The sequence below is a fragment of the Oncorhynchus nerka genome, linkage group LG25 (genome assembly GCF_034236695.1).
Source record: "Oncorhynchus nerka isolate Pitt River linkage group LG25, Oner_Uvic_2.0, whole genome shotgun sequence".
NCBI classification, from domain to species: Eukaryota; Metazoa; Chordata; class Actinopteri; order Salmoniformes; family Salmonidae; genus Oncorhynchus; species Oncorhynchus nerka.
The window spans coordinates 12038534-12062823 of record NC_088420.1 but is presented as its reverse complement, the minus strand read 5'-3'; positions in this window follow the sequence as shown (position 1 = coordinate 12062823).

The window sequence follows — 24290 nt, the reverse complement described above, 5'->3', positions numbered from 1 at the left end:
GAACATGGGGAGTGTGAAGGTAAAGGACACATGGGGAGTGTGAAGGTAAAGGACACATGGGGAGTGTGAAGGTAAAGGACACATGGGGAGTGGGAAGGTAAAGGGAACATGGGGAGTGGGAAGGTAAAGGACACATTTGGAGTGTGAAGGTAAAGGGAACATGGGGAGTGGGGAGGTAAAGGGAACATGGGTAGTGGGAAGGTAAAGGGCACATGGGGAGTGGGAAAGTAAAGGACACATGGGGAGTGGGAAGGTAAAGGGAACATGGGGAGTGGGAAGGTAAATGGAACATGGGGAGTGGGAAGGTAAAGGGAACATGGGGAGTGGGAAGGTAAAGGGCACATGGGGAGTGGGAAGGTAAAGGGAACATGGGGAGTGGGGAGGTAAAGGGAACATGGGGAGTGGGAAGGTAAAGGGAACATGGGGAGTGGGAAGGTAAAGGGAACATGGGGAGTGGGGAGGTAGAGGGAACATGGGGAGTGGGAAGGTAAAGGGAACATGGGGAGTGGGAAGGTAAAGGGAACATGGGGAGTGGGAAGGTAAATGGAACATGGGGAGTGGAAAGGTAAAGGGAACATGGGGAGTGGGAAGGTAAAGGGCACATGGGGAGTGGGAAGGTAAAGGGAACATGTGGAGTGGGAAAGTAAAGGGAACATTTGGAGTGTGAAGGTAAAGGGAACATGGGGAGTGGGGAGGTAAAGGGAACATGGGTAGTGGGAAGGTAAAGGGCACATGGGGAGTGGGAAGGTAAAGGACACATGGGGAGTGGGAAGGTAAAGGGCACATGGGGAGTGGGAAGGTAAAGGGAACATGGGGAGGTAAAGGGAACATGGGGAGTGGGAAGGTAAAGGGAACATAGGGAGTGGGAAGGTAAAGGGAACATGGGGAGTGGGGAGGTAGAGGGAAGATGGGGAGTGGGAAGGTAAAGGGAACATGGGGAGTGGGAAGGTAAATTGAACATGGGGAGTGGGAAGGTAAAGGGAACATGGGGAGTGGGAAGGTAAAGGGCACATGGGGAGTGGGAAGGTAAAGGGAACATGGGCAGTGGGTGGGTAAAGGGGACATGGGGAGTGGGAAGGTAAAGGACACATGGGGAGTGGGAAGGTAAAGGGAACATGGGGAGTGGGTGGGTAAAGGGAACATGGGGAGTGGGAAGGTAAAGGACACATGGGGAGTGGGAAGGTAAAGGAAACATGGGGAGTGGGAAGGTAAAGGGAACATGGGGAGTGGGAAGGTAAAGGACACATGGGGAGTGGGAAGGTAAAGGACACATGGGGAGTGGGAAGGTAAAGGACACATGGGGAGTGGGAAGGTAAAGGACACATGGGGAGTGGGAAGGTAAAGGACACATGGGGAGTGGGAAGGTAAAGGACACATGGGGAGTGGGTAGGTAAAGGACACATGGGGAGTGGGAAGGTAAAGGACACATGGGGAGTGGGAAGGTAAAGGACACATGGGGAGTGGGAAGGTAAAGGACACATGGGGAGTGGGAAGGTAAAGGACACATGGGGAGTGGGAAGGTAAAGGGAACATGGGGAGTGGGAAGGTAAAGGACACATGGGGAGTGGGAAGGTAAAGGACACATGGGTAGTGGGAAGGTAAAGGGCACATGGGGAGTGGGAAGGTAAAGGACACATGGGGAGTGGGAAGGTAAAGGACACATGGGGAGTGGGAAGGTAAAGGACACATGGGGAGTGGGAAGGTAAAGGACACATGGGGAGTGGGAAGGTAAAGGACACATGGGGAGTGGGAAGGTAAAGGACACATGGGGAGTGGGTAGGTAAAGGACACATGGGGAGTGGGAAGGTAAAGGACACATGGGGAGTGGGAAGGTAAAGGACACATGGGGAGTGGGAAGGTAAAGGACACATGGGGAGTGGGTAGGTAAAGGACACATGGGGAGTGGGAAGGTAAAGGACACATGGGGAGTGGGAAGGTAAAGGACACATGGGGAGTGGGAAGGTAAAGGACACATGGGGAGTGGGAAGGTAAAGGACACATTGGGAGTGGGAAGGTAAAGGGAACATGGGGAGTGGGAAGGTAAAGGACACATGGGGAGTGGGAAGGTAAAGGACACATGGGGAGTGGGAAGGTAAAGGGAACATGGGGAGTGGGAAGGTAAAGGACACATGGGGAGTGGGAAGGTAAAGGACACATGGGTAGTGGGAAGGTAAAGGGCACATGGGGAGTGGGAAGGTAAAGGACACATGGGGAGTGGGAAGGTAAAGGACACATGGGGAGTGGGAAGGTAAAGGACACATGGGGAGTGGGAAGGTAAAGGACACATGGGGAGTGGGAAGGTAAAGGGCACATGGGGAGTGGGAAGGTAAAGGGAACATGGGGAGTGGGAAGGTAAAGGACACATGGGGAGTGGGAAGGTAAAGGACACATGGGGAGTGGGAAGGTAAAGGACACATGGGGAGTGGGAAGGTAAAGGGAACATGGGGAGTGGGAAGGTAAAGGACACATGGGGAGTGGGAAGGTAAAGGACACATGGAGAGTGGGAAGGTAAAGGGAACATGGGGAGTGGGAAGGCAAAGGACACATGGAGAGTGGGAAGGCAAAGGACACAGATAGACCACTCCCATTATCAACACCTCCTGGACAAATGTGTTTCGTACTGTCGTGCTGAGCGGGTGCGCATCCGGACGTGCTAGTGACACGTCAACGTCACAGCTCTATCGCCTCTACCGATCATTGTCGCAGACATGTGACCGTACCAGTCAAGAGGTGAGCTGTCCAACCGAAGAGGAGCCATTGTTTTATGTTAAGTCCCTTCTCTCAGCCCCAGCTGTCTGAATAGGCTGACAAATTAGATGTTCCTCTCTCTCCTTTCTTCTCTTTCAACTTTTTCTTTTTCTGTGACCTTTGTCCATAGCTAACCAAAGGAAAGAGAGAGAAATAATGAATGTTGATGGAATATATGAATATAGATTAGGTGTAGGTAGGTGTAGATTTGAATTTGAATAGGTGTAGATTTGAAGTTTTGGTCAGATAGATTAGTTCCTGCTGTTCATGTTGTGGTCAGAGTGATTAGTTCTTGCTGTTCATGTTGTGGTCAGACTGATTAGTTCCTGCTGTGTCACGTTCGTCATAATGATTGTACCAAGCTGCAGCGCGGTATGTTTCCATCCCATTTATTTGGAAGAGAAACTTAAAAAAATAATAACAATAAAGCGAATAAACGAAACATGAAGCTAATATAATGCTCACTGGCAACTATACCTAGACAAGATCCCACAAAGCACAATGGGAAAATGGCTACCTAAATATGATCCCCAATCAGAGACAATGATAAACAGCTGCCTCTGATTGGGAACCATACTAGGCCAACATAGAAATATAATTCACCTAGATAACGCACCCTTTAATCACAACCCGACCTAACCAACATAGAGAATAAAAGCTCTCTATGGTCAGGGCGTGACATAGGTTCAGACCATTTTGCACAGCTCACCCTTTGGAACCACAACATTAACAGCAGGAACTAATCAATCTGACCACGACATTAACAGCAGGTTCTAATCTGTCTGCCGACAACATTAACAGCAGGAACAAATAAGTGTGACCACAACATTAACAGCACAAACTAATATTTCTGACCACGACATTAACAGCAGGAAGTAATCAGTCTGACCACAAAATTAACAGCAGGAACTAATCACTCTGACCACAACATTAACAGCAGTTTCTAATCAGTCTGACCACAACATTAACAGCAGGAAGTAATCAGTCTGACCACGACATTAACAGCAGGAACTAATCACTCTGACCACAACATTAACAGCAGGAACGAATCAGTCTGACCACAACATGAACAGCTGGAACTAATCATTCTGACCACAACATTAACAGCAGTTTCTAATCAGTCTGACCACAACATTAACAGCAGGAAGTAATCAGTCTGACCACAACATGAACAGCTGGAACTAATCATTCTGACCAAAACATTAACAGCAGGTTCTAATCAGTCTACCAGACTGATTAGTTCCTACTGTTAATCTCTTGGTCAAACAGATTCGATCCTGCTGTTAATGTTGTGGTCAGAATGATTAGATCCTGCTGTTAATTTTGTGGTCAGACTGATTACTTCCTGCTGTTAATGTTGTGGTCAGAGTGAATAGTTCCTGCTGGACATTTTGGAGTGCCAACAGAAGAAGATCTTCAAAGGTAAGGCATTAATTATATCGCTATTTCTGACTGTTGTGTCTCACCTGCCTGGTTGAAAAATGATTTTCATGTGTTTGTATGCTGGGCGCTGTCCTCAGATAATCGCATAGTTTGCTTTCGCCGTAAAGCCTTTTTGAAAACTGACACAGTGGCTGGATTAACAAGAAGTTAAGCTTTATTTTGACGTATAACACATACATTTTCAAGAATGTTAAATATTTGAATTTAGTATTTTTGAATTTCGCGCTCTGCAATTTCACCGGATGTTGGCCAGGTGGGACGCTACCGACAACAGTCGTTAATTACTCAATTTCCTCTACAGTCTCATTCTGAACGTCACATAATCCGTGAATCTGCACCAAAAAAGTCCATACCACACCGATTGAGTTGATTTTTTATTTGCTATCAAGCTAAAATTATAATAGATACACATACACAAACACACAAAAACACAGTCTTGGCTATTGATTAGAACATAGTAAGATAAACAGGTCCCTAGCGGGCCAACACAATCTGACACGTGTTACACTAAATGGGGATTTCAAAAGAGAGAGAGAGAGAGTGAGAGAATGCACAAGAGAAAAACACACTTGGGTGCATTTGTCAGCCATGCTTATTTTAACCCTAACCTTGCCCCGAACTACCGCTCTTATGGGTCAGAATATAATGATGTAATTACGTGTTGAAGGTCTCCAATGTGTGTATCAGCATGGACCGGATTCCAACTTCTCTGATGACAGTCCGTCTTCAGTTACCGGGTGTAACTCTGTTTCTCCTCACAATGTCAGTGTCTTTTCTCTTAGTGGTCTGTTTCCTCACCCTTGCTCTGAAAAGGGGTTTTCGGAGGAAGGCTAATCAGCCGTTTGGATGGTTCCAGCGTGGGAAAGAAAACAGTGTAGACACACGATTCCTTGGAGAGTGGTGACCAGGTGGTCCTGCTTGAATTCACCACCTTTAGATACAGCTACTCATTCATAGCATAGGTTGTTAAAGGTTCCTTTGTCTTCTTCAACCTCGTGTTGCGTTTTGGGTTTGCTAATGCGTTTGAGGCTATGATTACGCTCCCGGATACGGGTTTGCTCGTCGCAAGAGGTTAATAAATCTTCTTAGGGATAGGAGTCCCGCTAGCAACTTCTGGTGAAAGTGGAAAATATTATGGTTTTTAAACATTTATGTATATCTTATATCTGCTGAAAGCTTAAGTTCTTGTTAATCTAACTGCACTGTCCGATTTACAGTAGCTATTACAGCAAAAACATGCCATGTGATTGTTTGACGACGGCGCCCCACATCAAAATATTTTTTCCAGCGGTACAAGTTTCATACATTCACAAATAACCATTAAATATTCACTTACTTTTTGAAAATCTTCCTCAGATTTTTCATCCAAAGGGTCCCAGCTATAACATGTAGTGTCGTTTTGTTAGATAAAATCCTTCTTTATATCCCGAAAAGTCTGTTTAGTTGGTGCCATCGATTTGCGTAATAGACTCGTTCAACATGCAGAGAAAGGAATCCGAAAATCTACCACTAAACCCCCTCCTCAGATACCCTAAAATTTTATCAAACCATAATATTTATTTCGGAAAGATGTTCAATAGTAAACCGATTTTAGCAGGTACTTCCTGGCATTCGCAAACACAAATTTCCAAGACTGTGTCCCTGTACTAAAACTGATATTTCTTATTTGTTGTTGAAGTTACAAGCCTGAAACATTGAACATAGACTGCTGACACCCTGTGGAAGCCATATTAATTGCATCCAGGGAGCTAATTTTCAATATGACCTTTCTCTTGCAATTCTAAGAGGGAATTCAAAAAAAATAATTCTGGTAGATTTTTCTTTGGATTTTCTCCTACTATATCTATTTTGTTATATTCTCCAACATTATGTTAACATATCCACTTCAAAGTGTTTTCTTTCCAATGGTACCAATTATATGCATATCCTGGCTTCAGGGCTTGAGCTACAAGCAGTTTACTTTGGGCCCGTCATTCAGACAGGAAGTGGAAAAAAAAATGGGCCTAGCCCTAAGTTAACTCACATGTTTTATACCCTCGGGTCAGAAATGGGCGTTTCTGTCTTTAGGGCAATTCTCTGGGCGTACCAAGTTACAAGGCAATGTCTGGATTTTACTCAGATCCAATTTAGACAACTAACTTCACATTTCCGCTTTACAAAAACATTATCTTTGATCTGGACATGCAAACATCAAGTATATACTAGGGAAACTCAAAGTTACAATGTTTTCGTTATAATGTCATCCTTTAACATTTAATAACATAACAAAAACAACATTCATTTTCATATTCCATCTATCGTCATTACCACCGTTGTGGCTGACGAAACCTATTGTCCCAAAGTCCATTTATTGCATGTTAATGTTCTGAGGCCGGTTCTCCATAGTGAGAGAACAAAGGAATTTTGTCTGCTGCCTTAGATTTACAATGGGCGTGAGGTGTCATAAAACCTCCCATCTCCATACCCCTCGATCTCTTCCCCTCTGGTGGGTGTGAGAGATCTCTCTGTAGGATTGTGGTCCACGGTAACCTGACCCGAGCAGGCCAGTCATGACATGGTGTTGAGGTGAGCCATGACCAGCCTTATAAAGTATTTCATGGTGTGCTATGGGTCAGTAGTCATTTAGGCAGCTTACCTTAGTGATATTGGGCACAGGGACTATGGTGGTCTGCTTGAAACATTTTGGCATTACATACATTCAAAATGTCAGTGAAGACACTTGCCAGTTGGTCAGCGCATGCTCGGAATACACGTCCTGGTAATCCGTCTGGCCCTGCGGCCTTGTGAATGTTGACCTGTTTAAAGGTCTTACTCACATCGGCTGGAGAGAGCGTGATCACACAGTCGTCCGCAACAGCTGCTGCTCTCATGCCTGTTTCAGTGTTACATATTTAGCCTGTTATGGTAGGCTCGTGTCACTGGGCAGCTCTTGGCTGTGCTTCCCTTTGTAATCTGTAATAGTTTGCGAGCCCTGCCACATCCAACGAGCATCGGAGCCGGTGTAATACGATTCGATCTTAATCCTGTATTGATGCTTTGCCTGTGATGTATTGTTGTCTCTACATTCTTGCCCTTTGTGCTGTTATACATTTACATTTAAGTCATTTAGCAGACGCTCTTATCCAGAGCGACTTACAAATTGGTGCTTTCACCTTATGACATCCAGTGGATCTGTTCCCAACAAAGTTTGTACCCTGTTTTGTGCTTCTACCATGTTGTGTTGCTACCATGTTGTTGTCATGTTGTTTTGCTACCATGCTGTGTTGTCATGTGTTGCTGCTTTTTGGTAGGCCGTCATTGTAAATAAGAATTTGTTATTTTAACAGACTTGCCTAGTTAAATGAAGGTGAAATAAAAAATAAAATAAATAAAAGTAGGAAAATAATCCTGCAGCAACAGAAAATTTGAATTATTAATCAACATTTTTGTCAAATCAAATCTGATATTTTCAAGTGGAAATTACAAACGTTACAATTATTTTTCAACCTTGAATACACAACAGGTTTGCATTTCCTGCTGTGGTAGAACATTTTCTGCAACAACAGGGTGATTAAATTAAGATCCTACATCTATAACTGGATTTGACAGCAACCAGAAAGTGGACATTAGTGAACAGACTTTGGTTAACTATGAATATACTCAGTTATATCTTGAATATATTAATCAAGACATCATATACATACTTAGTTTATTACAAAACCCTAAACAACATGTTGCATTGTCGTACACAACCCAATGCACTCTTGTCAAAGCTAAGTGAAATGTAAAAACAATCATAACACAAAATAGTCAAATTAGTGGTTGAATTCTGTTACCCCTTCCCTTCCCATAGAAGAAGTGAAAGGGGTAGCAGCAGCTGTATTAACCATAGAAGAAGTGAAGGGGGTAGCAGCAGCTGTATAAACCATAGAAGAAGGGAAGGGGGTAGCAGCAGCTGTATTAACCATAGAAGAAGTGAAGGGGGTAGCAGCAGTTGTATTAACCATAGAAGAAGGGAAGGGGGTAGCAGCAGCTGTATTAACCATAGAAGAAGGGAAGGGGGTAACAGCAGCTGTATTAACCATAGAAGAAGTGAAGGGGATAGCAGCAGCTGTATTAACCACATAATACGTGAAGGGGGTAACAGCAGCTGTTTGGGCTGTATTAACCATAGAAGAAGTGAAGGGGGTAGCAGCAGCTGTCTTAACCACAGAATAAGTGAAGGGGGTAACAGCAGCTGTTTGGGCTGTATTAACCATAGAAGAAGTGAAGGGGGTAGCAGCAGCTAAATTAACCATAGAAGAAGGGAAGGAGGTAGCAGCAGCTGTATTAACCATAGAAGAAGGGAAGGGGGTAGCAGCAGCTGTATTAACCATAGAAGAAGTGAAGGGGGTAGCAGCAGCTGTATAAACCATAGAAGAAGTGAAGGGGGTAGCAGCAGCTGTATTAACCATAGAAGAAGGGAAGGAGGTAGCAGCAGCTGTATTAACCATAGAAGAAGGGAAGGGGGTAGCAGCAGCTGTATTAACCATAGAAGAAGTGAAGGGGGTAGCAGCAGCTGTATAAACCATAGAAGAAGGGAAGGAGGTAGCAGCAGCTGTATTAACCATAGAAGAAGGGAAGGGGGTAGCAGCAGCTGTATTAACCATAGAAGAAGTGAAGGGGTAGCAGCAGCTGTATAAACCATAGAAGAAGGGAAGGAGGTAGCAGCAGCTGTATTAACCATAGAAGAAGGGAAGGGGGTAGCAGCAGCTGTATTAACCATAGAAGAAGTGAAGGGGGTAGCAGCAGCTGTATAATCCATAGAAGAAGGGAAGGGGGTAGCAGCAGCTGTATTAACCATAGAAGAAGTGAAGGGGGTAGCAGCAGTTGTATTAACCATAGAAGAAGGGAAGGGGGTAGCAGCAGCTGTATTAACCATAGAAGAAGGGAAGGGGGTAACAGCAGCTGTATTAACCATAGAAGAAGTGAAGGGGATAGCAGCAGCTGTATTAACCACATAATACGTGAAGGGGGTAACAGCAGCTGTTTGGGCTGTATTAACCATAGAAGAAGTGAAGGGGGTAGCAGCAGCTGGTTTAACCACAGAATAAGTGAAGGGGGTAACAGCAGCTGTTTGGGCTGTATTAACCATAGAAGAAGTGAAGGGGGTAGCAGCAGCTAAATTAACCATAGAAGAAGGGAAGGAGGTAGCAGCAGCTGTATTAACCATAGAAGAAGGGAAGGGGGTAGCAGCAGCTGTATTAACCATAGAAGAAGTGAAGGGGGTAGCAGCAGCTGTATAAACCATAGAAGAAGTGAAGGGGGTAGCAGCAGCTGTATTAACCATAGAAGAAGGGAAGGAGGTAGCAGCAGCTGTATTAACCATAGAAGAAGGGAAGGGGGTAGCAGCAGCTGTATTAACCATAGAAGAAGTGAAGGGGGTAGCAGCAGCTGTATAAACCATAGAAGAAGGGAAGGAGGTAGCAGCAGCTGTATTAACCATAGAAGAAGGGAAGGGGGTAGCAGCAGCTGTATTAACCATAGAAGAAGTGAAGGGGGTAGCAGCAGCTGTATAAACCATAGAAGAAGTGAAGGGGGTAGCAGCAGCTGTATTAACCATAGAAGAAGGGAAGGGGGTAGCAGCAGCTGTATTAACCATAGAAGAAGGGAAGGAGGTAGCAGCAGCTGTATAAACCATAGAAGAAGGGAAGGGGGTAGCAGCAGCTGTATTAACCATAGAAGAAGTGAAGGGGGTAGCAGCAGCTGTATAAACCATAGAAAAAGTGAAGGGGGTAGCAGCAGCTGTACTAACCATAGAAGAAGGGAAGGGGGTAGCAGCAGCTGTATTAACCATAGAAGAAGTGAAGGGGGTAACAGCAGCTGTATTAACCATAGAAGAAGTGAAGGGGGTAACAGCAGCTGTATTAACCATAGAAGAAGTGAAGGGGGTAACAGCAGCTGTTTGGGCTGTATTAACCATAGAAGAAGTGAAGGGGGTAACAGCAGCTGTATTAACCATAGAAGAAGTGAAGGGGGTAACAGCAGCTGTATTAACCATAGAATAAGTGAAGGGGGTAACAGCAGCTGTATTAACCATAGAAGAAGTGAAGGGGGCAACAGCAGCTGTTTGGGCTGTATTAACCATTGAAGAAGTGAAGGGGGTAACAGCAGCTGTATTAACCATAGAAGAAGTGAGGGGGTAACAGCAGCTGTTTGGGCTGTATTAACCATAGAAGAAGTGAAGGGGGTAACAGCAGCTGTATTAACCATAGAAGAAGTGAAGGGGGTAGCAGCAGCTGTTTTTGCTATATGGACATATGTAGTTACAGGGATGTTTGTCTGTCACTCAGTGTGTGTGTGTGTGTGTGTGTGTGTGTGTGTGTGTGTGTGTGTGTGTGTGTGTGTGTGTGTGTGTGTGTGTGTGTGTGTGTGTGTGTGGCTGGCTCTCCCCTGCATCTGGCATCATGGGCTCCCTTCCAATACACAAGGGACAATACACTGTGTTATCTGTGCTCATTTGTCAAAAAACATATTTATCTTGATCTCTCTCTGGTTGACTCTCACTGTGGATGTATTTTTCTTTCTCAGTTACCCACAGTCAACGTATACCCCCACCGTCTCGCTCTGTACTCTCTCCTCCATAGTGTCTGTACTTGTGTGAATGTCAAATCAAATCAAATTGTATTGGTCACATACACATGGTTGAACATGTGAGTGTGTGTGTGCATGTCAATATGTGCGGGTGTGTGTGTGTGAGAGAGAGATATTGTGTGCTTGCGTGACATGCATACATGCATGCATTTGCATGCCTATGTGTGCACATATTTTTCCTGCAGTGTGCATGAAAGCACTCTTTTGTGTGTCTTCTGCATGGGTAAGGGCCTCTGCCAGCTTGCTCTCTGACTGCACTCCAGTGCTCCCCATCTGCCTCCCTGGTGATGGAGCTCTCTGCCAGGGGAGGCCTTCTACACTAAGGCCTGTTAGCACCTGTGACAAAGGACACTGTTGGGCTTTGTTCAATGTAGCAGCCCTGTGTGTTCACGCTCAAATAGCACCTATATGGTCACACAAACAGCAGAACATGCCTCCCTACTCCGCTGACAAAGCTGGTGATGTCTCAGAGAAAATAGCGGACTTACAAAGGACAGAGGGAATAATGTACTTAGCTACCTTAGAACTCAGAATCGTAGGTAATGTTACTTTAATGTGTTTTTTGTTGTTGATTGATTTCATTGCATCTCATTGAAGTCTCACAGTACTATTACAAGGAGATACAGTAGTTATGTAATAACTTACAGTATTCATCCACTTATCGCCATACTGTCAGCTGGCACATAGGAATCAACAAAGACTCTCCACTTCTGAAGGCCTTTGGGCATCTTCTCTACTTTGCCCCAGCTCTGTTGATGTTGATGGATCTCGGTCTCCATTGGTCTCCGACATTTTGTCTTGGGACTTCCTCTCCTCCATTTGTCTTCTGCTACTCTTGGAATGAGATCTTATTTTCCTATCCAACTCCAGCAGCGTCTCCTGAGTATTGTGTCCATAGATTCACGTTTGTTGTACCCTCCAGGCAAAGATTTACAGTTTGTTGTTGACAAATGCTCTTCACTTATGAATGGTGGAGAATAGATATCCCTTATGTACCACATTCCAGGCCAGAGTAAGTGTTCTGTTATTGATGGCGCCTTCCTCAAGCTATGAATGATGAAGGAGCAAATGTTCCCTATGCACGAATCAATGCAGCAAAGGGGTTTCGGTCCTTCCTGTCACTGAGTAGCTTACAAGATTCCTCTAACACAAGAACAATAACTCCTCTCCCTTTCCCCTTTTTACGACTGACTGTCACCTGAAGGAGGTCAAAGAAACAAAGAAAATATATTTTCAGCAGACCATCTTTAAATCAAATCAAATGTATTTAGCCCTTCTTACATCAGCTGATATCTCAAAGTGATGTACAGAACATGTACATGTACATTTACATGTGTTACTGGGGATTACCAACTAGGCTTTCGGGCACCATAGATGTGGATTCCGAGAAAGTGGGGGTTAAGGCTATGATATTCCTTGTACCAAGAGGGAAAGTAGCACCAATTTCGCCAGTAATATTGAAACACGTGTCTGTGTCAAACTGAAGGACTTGTTGATATAACTTAAAGCATACTTTGATATTTTTTTATCAGGATTTTTCTGTCATTAACAAGGAATATAATGTGTATCTGCTGTAAGATATAATTTATTTATTTTACTCAAGGCATGTTTAACCTACAAGCTAAGTATTTCATACTAGGGACTGTTAAACTGTTTTCTGTACAGTAGGTACATAATGTAAATCTCGGATTTATCTCATTGGACATAAATGTGCTGAATTGTCAGAATCAGAAATTCTCAGAAATTTACCAGAATGGCACTGACAGAGAGGACTGCCTCGCTTCTAGTCCTGAGGAAACTTTGCTACAAGCATTTCGCTACTCTCGCAATAACATCAGCTAACCATGTGTATGTGACTAATACTATTTACTTTAATTTTATTTGAATCAACGGGGTAGTCCCGTGCCACCTTGTCCGGCCTATCAGCCTTCCGTCTGTGAGTATCCCTATATTTTCAGGACTTGCTAACAGACGGTTAGATCAAGTTTCTTCGTGGCGCGGCCATGCCAGTATTATCCACATCTCCTTGGAAACCAAACACCTATTGACGAGACCTATTCTAGCCAAGACAGAAGCAATCATCCCAGAGGTGATCCTGTGGAATGCACTGCTCATTCAAGCCTAAGTGACTGAGTTCACAGTCCCATCCTGGTTGGAATCAGAGGACAAATTCATGGAGAAGCTCTAATAGACTTTTACTTTCCTGGACTGAGAACTGAGAGAGAAAATCTACAAGAAAATGGCAACCAGTGAAGGAAAAAAAACACCATTGTAAAAATGTTATGTTTATTTATTTTCCATGTTGTACTTTAACTATTTGCACATAATATGACATTTCAAATGTGTTTATTGATTTGGAACTTTGGTGAGTGTAATGTTTACTGTACATGTTTTACTGTTTATTTCACTTTTGTATATTATCTACTTCACTTGCCTTGGCAATGTTAACATATGTTTCCCATGCCAATAAAACCCTTAAATTGAATTGAAATTGAAATTGAATTGAGAGAGAGAAGTGGGTAGAGCTGCTTCGGCTGTGAGCTACTTCGGCCTGCTGGTCTCAGCACTACTGGCGAGAGAGACTTGGACAGTAAACATTTTCCCCGGCTCCATCCCATCCTAACTGAATCCACCTGGGCAGGCAACACCGACATACAAGTCATTTACCCTATTGCGTTCTTAATTTCCTCTGAAAGTGGCGCTGTGAGTGTAAAGTGGTGGAAGTCATTGAGTATTGTAAGACGACAGGTCTAATTTACAAACCAATGATCAATACTGTCCATATCGGATGCTAACTGGCAGTCTAGTCTATGTCTATTCCTGGTTGGTGAGCTCTCTATAGTTTCCCAGTTGTCAAAGCCTATGTCAACATAGCCCTCTCACATTTTATCTTTCAATTTATAAGATCATATCATTGTCAAAACTCGTGTGAATGTGTTGTTGTGTTTGCCTGAGTTGAGTATGGAAGCCTATGTCAACATAGCCCCCCACTCGTGTGAATGTGTTGTTGTGTTTGCCTGAGTTGAGTATGGAAGCCTATGTCAACATAGCCCCCCACTCGTGTGAATGTGTTGTTGTGTTTGCCTGAGTTGAGTATGGAAGCCTATGTCAACATAGCCCCCCACTCGTGTGAATGTGTTGTTGTGTTTGCCTGAGTTGAGTATGGAAGCCTATGTCAACATAGCCCCCACTCGTGTGAATGTGTTGTTGTGTTTGCCTGAGTTGAGTATGGAAGCCTATGTCAACATAGCCCCCACTCGTGTGAATGTGTTGTTGTGTTTGCCTGAGTTGAGTATGGAAGCCTATGTCAACATAGCCCCCACTCGTGTGAATGTGTTGTTGTGTTTGCCTGAGTTGAGTATGGAAGCCTATGTCAACATAGCCCCCACTCGTGTGAATGTGTTGTTGTGTTTGCCTGAGTTGAGTATGGAAGCCTATGTCAACATAGCCCCCACTCGTGTGAATGTGTTGTTGTGTTTGCCTGAGTTGAGTATGGAAGCCTATGTCAACATAGCCCCCACTCGTGTGAATGTGTTGTTGTGTTTGCCTGAGTTGAGTATGGAAGCCTATGTCAACATAGCCCCCACTCGTGTGAATGTGTTGTTGTGTTTGCCTGAGTTGAGTATGGAAGCCTATGTCAACATAGCCCCCACTCGTGTGAATGTGTTGTTGTGTTTGCCTGAGTTGAGTATGGAAGCCTATGTCAACATAGCCCCCACTCGTGTGAATGTGTTGTTGTGTTTGCCTGAGTTGAGTATGGAAGCCTATGTCAACATAGCCCCCCACTCGTGTGAATGTGTTGTTGTGTTTGCCTGAGTTGAGTATGGAAGCCTATGTCAACATAGCCCCCACTCGTGTGAATGTGTTGTTGTGTTTGCCTGAGTTGAGTATGGAAGCCTATGTCAACATAGCCCCCACTCGTGTGAATGTGTTGTTGTGTTTGCCTGAGTTGAGTATGGAAGCCTATGTCAACATAGCCCCCACTCGTGTGAATGTGTTGTTGTGTTTGCCTGAGTTGAGTATGGAAGCCTATGTCAACATAGCCCCCACTCGTGTGAATGTGTTGTTGTGTTTGCCTGAGTTGAGTATGGAAGCCTATGTCAACATAGCCCCCACTCGTGTGAATGTGTTGTTGTGTTTGCCTGAGTTGAGTATGGAAGCCTATGTCAACATAGCCCCCACTCGTGTGAATGTGTTGTTGTGTTTGCCTGAGTTGAGTATGGAAGCCTATGTCAACATAGCCCCCACTCGTGTGAATGTGTTGTTGTGTTTGCCTGAGTTGAGTATGGAAGCCTATGTCAACATAGCCCCCACTCGTGTGAATGTGTTGTTGTGTTTGCCTGAGTTGAGTATGGAAGCCTATGTCAACATAGCCCCCACTCGTGTGAATGTGTTGTTGTGTTTGCCTGAGTTGAGTATGGAAGCCTATGTCAACATAGCCCCCACTCGTGTGAATGTGTTGTTGTGTTTGCCTGAGTTGAGTATGGAAGCCTATGTCAACATAGCCCCCACTCGTGTGAATGTGTTGTTGTGTTTGCCTGAGTTGAGTATGGAAGCCTATGTCAACATAGCCCCCACTCGTGTGAATGTGTTGTTGTGTTTGCCTGAGTTGAGTATGGAAGCCTATGTCAACATAGCCCCCACTCGTGTGAATGTGTTGTTGTGTTTGCCTGAGTTGAGTATGGAAGCCTATGTCAACATAGCCCCCACTCGTGTGAATGTGTTGTTGTGTTTGCCTGAGTTGAGTATGGAAGCCTATGTCAACATAGCCCCCCACTCGTGTGAATGTGTTGTTGTGTTTGCCTGAGTTGAGTATGGAAGCCTATGTCAACATAGCCCCCACTCGTGTGAATGTGTTGTTGTGTTTGCCTGAGTTGAGTATGGAAGCCTATGTCAACATAGCCCCCACTCGTGTGAATGTGTTGTTGTGTTTGCCTGAGTTGAGTATGGAAGCCTATGTCAACATAGCCCCCACTCGTGTGAATGTGTTGTTGTGTTTGCCTGAGTTGAGTATGGAAGCCTATGTCAACATAGCCCCCACTCGTGTGAATGTGTTGTTGTGTTTGCCTGAGTTGAGTATGGAAGCCTATGTCAACATAGCCCCCACTCGTGTGAATGTGTTGTTGTGTTTGCCTGAGTTGAGTATGGAAGCCTATGTCAACATAGCCCCCACTCGTGTGAATGTGTTGTTGTGTTTGCCTGAGTTGAGTATGGAAGCCTATGTCAACATAGCCCCCACTCGTGTGAATGTGTTGTTGTGTTTGCCTGAGTTGAGTATGGAAGCCTATGTCAACATAGCCCCCCACTCGTGTGAATGTGTTGTTGTGTTTGCCTGAGTTGAGTATGGAAGCCTATGTCAACATAGCCCCCACTCGTGTGAATGTGTTGTTGTGTTTGCCTGAGTTGAGTATGGAAGCCTATGTCAACATAGCCCCCACTCGTGTGAATGTGTTGTTGTGTTTGCCTGAGTTGAGTATGGAAGCCTATGTCAACATAGCCCCCACTCGTGTGAATGTGTTGTTGTGTTTGCCTGAGTTGAGTATGGAAGCCTATGTCAACATAGCCCCCACTCGTGTGAATGTGTTGTTGTGTTTGCCTGAGTTGAGTATGGAAGCCTATGTCAACATAGCCCCCACTCGTGTGAATGTGTTGTTGTGTTTGCCTGAGTTGAGTATGGAAGCCTATGTCAACATAGCCCCCACTCGTGTGAATGTGTTGTTGTGTTTGCCTGAGTTGAGTATGGAAGCCTATGTCAACATAGCCCCCACTCGTGTGAATGTGTTGTTGTGTTTGCCTGAGTTGAGTATGGAAGCCTATGTCAACATAGCCCCCCACTCGTGTGAATGTGTTGTTGTGTTTGCCTGAGTTGAGTATGGAAGCCTATGTCAACATAGCCCCCACTCGTGTGAATGTGTTGTTGTGTTTGCCTGAGTTGAGTATGGAAGCCTATGTCAACATAGCCCCCCACTCGTGTGAATGTGTTGTTGTGTTTGCCTGAGTTGAGTATGGAAGCCTATGTCAACATAGCCCCCACTCGTGTGAATGTGTTGTTGTGTTTGCCTGAGTTGAGTATGGAAGCCTATGTCAACATAGCCCCCACTCGTGTGAATGTGTTGTTGTGTTTGCCTGAGTTGAGTATGGAAGCCTATGTCAACATAGCCCCCACTCGTGTGAATGTGTTGTTGTGTTTGCCTGAGTTGAGTATGGAAGCCTATGTCAACATAGCCCCCACTCGTGTGAATGTGTTGTTGTGTTTGCCTGAGTTGAGTATGGAAGCCTATGTCAACATAGCCCCCACTCGTGTGAATGTGTTGTTGTGTTTGCCTGAGTTGAGTATGGAAGCCTATGTCAACATAGCCCCCCACTCGTGTGAATGTGTTGTTGTGTTTGCCTGAGTTGAGTATGGAAGCCTATGTCAACATAGCCCCCACTCGTGTGAATGTGTTGTTGTGTTTGCCTGAGTTGAGTATGGAAGCCTATGTCAACATAGCCCCCACTCGTGTGAATGTGTTGTTGTGTTTGCCTGAGTTGAGTATGGAAGCCTATGTCAACATAGCCCCCACTCGTGTGAATGTGTTGTTGTGTTTGCCTGAGTTGAGTATGGAAGCCTATGTCAACATAGCCCCCACTCGTGTGAATGTGTTGTTGTGTTTGCCTGAGTTGAGTATGGAAGCCTATGTCAACATAGCCCCCACTCGTGTGAATGTGTTGTTGTGTTTGCCTGAGTTGAGTATGGAAGCCTATGTCAACATAGCCCCCACCCGTGTGAATGTGTTGTTGTGTTTGCCTGAGTTGAGTATGGAAGCCTATGTCAACATAGCCCCCACCCGTGTGAATGTGTTGTTGTGTTTGCCTGAGTTGAGTATGGAAGCCTATGTCAACATAGCCCCCACCCGTGTGAATGTGTTGTTGTGTTTGCCTGAGTTGAGTATGGAAGCCTATGTCAACATAGCCCCCACCCGTGTGAATGTGTTGTTGTGTTTGCCTGAGTTGAGTATGGAAGCCTATGTCAACATAGCCCCCACTCGTGTGAATGTGTTGTTGTGTTTGCCTGAGTTGAGTATGGAAGCCTATGTCAACATAGCCCCCACTCGTGTGAATGTGTTGTTGTGTTTGCCTGAGTTGAGTATGGAAGCCTATGTCAACATAGCCCCCCACTCGTGTGAATGTGTTGTTGTGTTTGCCTGAGTTGAGTATGGAAGCCTATGTCAACATAGCCCCCCACTCGTGTGAATGTGTTGTTGTGTTTGCCTGAGTTGAGTATGGAAGCCTATGTCAACATAGCCCCCCACTCGTGTGAATGTGTTGTTGTGTTTGCCTGAGTTGAGTATGGAAGCCTATGTCAACATAGCCCCCCACTCGTGTGAATGTGTTGTTGTGTTTGCCTGAGTTGAGTATGGAAGCCTATTCATAATGACCTATGAAGCTTCTCACTTCAAAAACTGTATTGTGTCCCATTATGCCCTCTTACCTAATTTTCCAACTTATTTAGTCTAGTAAATACAATTTTGAATGAATTGTTTGTGGGGTTGAAGTCATTTGTGAGCAACTGGCTTTTTGCACTTCCAGAGTTCAGAAAAATAATATAGTAAATTGACTTGATTGGACTATTGTTGATAGAGTGAATAAGGGTATAACGGTTAATGACAGCTACTGATAGAGTTGATTCAAGGGTTTCTCCATATCCAACCCTTAATGGTGCCCCTTAGATTCATCTGGATTGGATAACCAAATGAATCAAAGAAATCTGAACCATTAATTATCGCAGTAATTCATCAGTAAATTATTATTAATATTAATTAGCCAAAAGTCATGACAGAAGGCATTGGAAAATCTATCAATCAATCTACTTAAGGTGTTTTATTGGTAGGGATAACCTTGAAACTAGCAACCATGATACTTATACCATTACCCTGTCTTTTATTCAATTGGAGATTTTTAAATATACTGTACATATCTTGCTATCAGTCAAAATATAATACCATGATTATGATCTGGGATTTGATAGCTTCAACACAGTTACACCTCCAACAAAAAGCTATGATATACTATGTAGTATACTATGTAGTATACTCAGTATAGCAGGTTAACGCTGGAACTGATTTAATCCTGGCCAGTCTATATCCACTGCAGTATACCGGTACACCAATAGTAGGTGGGATTCCCAAACAAATCCACACGGATCCACAAAGGAGGAATTACTTCCATTCTGATCTACCTCTGTCGTATAGACTGCATTTAACATCCCTCCTCCCTTCTCCCTCTCTCACACACCATAATAAAACACCATATTAGCATCTCAGACACAGAGACAAATATTCCTCTCCCTCTCACTCCGTTCTCTTTTACGCTGGCTCTATGGCATACTAGCAATTCATTCACAATGAGTTGGGTGAAAATATGCGTCAGACACAAACACAACAATCATTTTAATGATCCGCTGTAGCTCCATTCAATTACATTCCATGAAATATTCAACAGATTTCTGGCTCTAATTTAGGTTGGGGCGGGGGAGAACGCACTGTGTGTATGTGTGTGTGTGTAAGAGAGAGAGAGAGAGTGATTGTGTGCGTGTGTGACGTGCATGCATTTGCATGCCTATGTGTGTGAATGTTTTCCTGCAGTGTGCATGAAAGCACTCTTTTCTGTGTCTTCTGCATAGGTAAGGGCCTCTGCCAGCTTGCTCTCTGACTGCACTCCAGTGCTCCCCATCTGTGCTCTGCCTCCCTGGTGATGGAGCTCTCTGCCAGGGGAGGCATTCTGCGCTAAGGCCTGTTAGCACCCGTGACAAAGGACACTGTTGGGCTTTGTTTAACAATCATTTTAATGATCCGCTGCAGCTCCATTCAATTACATTCCATTAAATATTAAAAGGATTTCCTTCTCTGATTTAGGTTGGGGGGGCCTAGTGTGAGTGCACTATGGGCATGCATGTTGGTTGCAAACGCAGAAAATACAGATTATGTTTTTTATGAATTCGCTGTTTCCATTTTCTGACAGACATTTACCTACTGGGGTTGGAGCGAGGCAGTCAGTAAACAGGATTTTACCAACTGGGGTTGGAGCCAGGCAGTCAGTAAACAGGATTTTACCAACTGGGGTTGGAGCGAGGCAGTCAGTAAACAACATAGAAATACATTTGCTAGAGTGTTGGGGAATAATCAGAATTGGTTGGTAACATAGGTAAGATGTTTTATATTCATCATATGTTTGTAAGTTACTTCTCATCAGAATGTTATTTTTTACAATACTGTGGCGGGGTTGCAGTTATCTGTTCTATTTCAAGACTAAGTTGCTTGGGCCGCAGAGAGGGGAGAGGTCAAGGTGTCATCATGTGTAAACATATCTTTTGCTCTACTGTGTCTGTGTGCCAGTCACTCCCTACTTTTCCCATTGGGGAGAGGAGGATGGCAGTGTCTGGAATCATTCTATGCTCCCCGTGAGTTTGTCCAGGATTGGTTGTATTTAGGGTTGGTTGTATCTAAATGACAATTTGATATATGCCTGTTGATATGGAGGGTTGGTTTATGGTTTCGGGGTTTGAGTAAGGAGACAAAGCTGAACGATTTATTATGTCTATGCTGTCTGACTATGTGTGTTCTTTGCTATTAAAGGATCTCAGTTGCATTGTAGAAGGGGCTCTCAGAGAATTCATTGATAGACACTGAATTGATCTGAGAGTCACAGGTTTGTGATAGAGCTCATATAATTAAAGATGGACTTTGATAACTAACTCTGACTTGTGTGGTTTGTGCTCATGATTTGGTACATAGAGGAAATTTCCATGACAAGAGCCTCTTAAAACTTCTTAGGGATTGCAATGACAACAGCCAGTGAAAGTGCAGAGCGCCAAATTAAAACAACAGAAATCTCATAATTACAATTTCTCAAACATACATGTATATTATACCATTTTAAAGGTAATCTTGTTATTAATACCACCAAAGTGTCCGATTTCAAATAGGCTTTACAGCGAAAGCACCACAAATGATTATGTTAGGTCACCGCCAAGTCACAGAAAAATTCTGCCATTTTTCCAGCCAAAGAGAGGAGTCACAAAAAGCACAAATATAGATAAAATTAATCACCAACCTTTGATGATCTACATCAGATGACACTCATAGGACTTCATGTTACACAATAGATATATGTTTTGTTCGATAAAGTGCATATTTATTTTAAAAAATCTCAGTATACATTGGCGCATTATGTTCACTAGTTCCAAAAGCATCCGGTGATATTGCAGAGCGGCACATCAGTTTACAGAAATACTCATTATAAATGTTGATGAAGATACAAGTGGTAGACATAGAAATATAGATAAACTTCTCCTTAATGCAAACGCTGTGTCAGATTTCAAAAAAGCTTTACGAAAAATTCAAACCATGCAATAATCTGAGAACGGCGCTCAGAAAACAAATAGATATATCCGCCATGTTGGAGTCAACAGAAATCAAAAATAACATTATAAATATTCACTTACCTTTGATGATCTTCATCAGAATGCACTCCCAGGAATCCCAGTTCCACATTAAATGTTTGATTTGTTCGATAATGTCCATCATTTATGTCCAAATAGCTACTTTGTTTGCGCGTTTGGTAAACAAAAACAATGTCACGAAGCGCGTTCACTAGTTGCAGACGAAATGTCAAAAAGTTCCGTTACTCTCCGTAGAAACATGTCAAACGATGTATGGAATCAATCTTTAGGATGTTTAACATAAAACGTCAATAATATTCTAACCGGAGAATTCCTTCGTCTTCAGAAAAGCAAAGGAGCTCGAGCTACCTCTCATGTGAAATGCACTAGACCAGCGAGTGACTGCTGGCAGACCTTTGACTCAATCTTCTCTAATTCTCTCCTCTTTCACAGTAGAACCCTCAAACAAGTTTCTAAAGACGGTTGACATCTAGTGGAAGCCTTAGGAAGTGCAACATAACCAATATCCCACTGTGTATTCAATAGGGGCTGAGTTGAAAATCGACCAACCTCAGATTTCCCACTTCCTGTTGAGATTTCTTCTCAGGTTTTTGACTGCCATATGAGTTCTGCTATACTCACAGACATCATTCAAAAAGTTTTAGAAACTTCAGAGTGTTTTATATCCAAAACTAATAATACTATGCATATATTAGCATCTGGTACTGAGAAGCAGGCAGTTTACTCTGGGCACCTTTTCATCTAAGCTACTCAATACTGCCTGTAGGCATAAATGAAGATAATCATCCCCTTTTTTTCCCGCCTTAAATGACACACCCAAATCGAAATACCTGTAGCTCAGGCCCTGAAGCAAGGATTTGCATATTCTTGGTAACATTTGAAAGGAAACACTTTGAAGTTTGTGGAAATGTGAAAGGAATGTAGGAGAATATAACACATTAAATCTGGTAAATGATAATACAAAGAAAGAAAACATCATCTTACCATGATCTTTGAAATGCAAGGGAAAGACCATAATGTATTATTCCAGCCCCGGTGAAATTTAGATTTTGGCCACTAGATGGCAGCAGTGTGTGCAAAGTTTCAGACTGATCTAATGAACCATTGCATTTCTGTTCAAAATGTTTTATGAAGACTGCCTAATTGGTTTATTAATAACTTTTCATGTTCAAAACGGTGCACTTTTGTCAAACAATAGCATGGTATTATTTCACTGTCATAGCTACTATAAATTGGACAGTGCAGTTAGATTAACAAGAATTTAAGCTTTCTGCCAATATCAGATATGTCTATGTCCTGGGAAATGTTCTTTTTACTTACAACCTCATGCTAATCACATTAGCCTATGTTAGCTCAACCTACCCGCAGGTGACCCACCAATCCTGAAGAAGCTCTAGACATTCCCATTCAAGCTTTTTTTTTATGGGTGGACCGGCGGCCCCATTGAGTGTACCCATGATTGTTCCCATGAAATTGCCATGGTCCGAGGGGCTTTGTTCCATTTAGCAGTTATATTTCTATGGCATACGTCTTGGTGTGCCGGTGCTAATGAACAGTTACTGCAGGCCAACCATTTCACAATCATGTCAGCTTATAGTGTTGGCTGGTGAACACTCTAAATAAGCAGAGTAGTTTCAAACATTAATATGCTTGTATTCTAATGGAATGATTCGTACTACCCTGTGAATTTTTTTTGCTCTGTCTGTATCTTGCCCACTGCTTTAGTGAAAATGTGTGTGTCACCATCGAGAAATGTCCTCGGGACGTTTTCACATGTTCCCAGTGGAACCAAGCTGATTTGAAAATGTTAAGTGTTATTTCTACTAAACACCAGCTTGTAAGTCCATTATAAGTGTACTCCAAATGTGGTCGGACACATCTGGGATAGTTCCCCAGAACTTCACATTTTCACCATGTCTTCACATGGAATAGGATCCAGCTAAACGTGTAGGCTACTCTCTGAAGTGGACAAGGATACACAGGAATTGTTTTAAGATGGTCATACTATGGATCATTTAGCTATTAGATTTTTTTTATTTTTCTACCCCTTTAGGGATCAAAAATAAATAAATAAATGATTTGATGAAATATGGATTTTGGCCTTTACTACTAAAGCCCATAGAAATACCTTCATAAATGGCAAAAAGGACTGAAAAAAAGAAATCATAAGGTTTTGAAGTGTCTGTCCTAAATCTAGGAGAAAAGCAAAACACTCAGGAAATATATATCTACAGTACCAGTCAAAAGTTTGGACAGACCTACTCATTGAAGAGTTTCTTTATTTTCTACATTGTAGTTTTTATGTCTTCACTATTATTCTATGAAATAACACATGGATCATATAGTAACCAAAAAAAAAAGTTAAACAAATCAAAATATATTTTAGATTCTTCAAAGTAGCACCCCTTTGCCTTGATGACAGCTTTGCACACTCTTGGCATTCTCTCAACCAGCTTCATGAGGTAGTCATCTGGAATTCCTTTCAATGAACAGGTGTGCCTTGTTAAAAGTGAATTTCTTTCCTTCTTAATGTGTTTGAGCCAATCAGTTGTGTTGTGACAAGGTAGGGGTGGTATACAGAAGATAGCCCTATTTGGTGAAATACCAAGTCTATATTATGGGAAGAACAGCTCAAATACGCATTTCTAAACATTTCTAAAAACCTGTTTTCACTTTGTCATTATGGGGTATTGTGTGTAGATTGATGAGGGAGAAGAAACTATTTATTCAATTTTAGAATAAGACTGTAACGTAACAAAATGTGGAAAAAGTGAAGGGTTCGGAATACTTTCCAAATGCACTGTACATTTGAAACCAGCAGCCGGATTGGACCACACAGAATAGGTATTGAAAGAAATCCACCTACAAATATTAGGAGAATTACAGTCTTGTCAGACATTTTCTATTAATATTTTATCCGTCAAATTGGATACCAATGATAGCAAGGCCATTCTGTGTACAAATACATCCTCTTCAATTTCAGTTCATCCAAAATAAAGTAGTATTCAAACCGTCCCTTTCAGTTAGGGTGACAGTTCCCATAGTA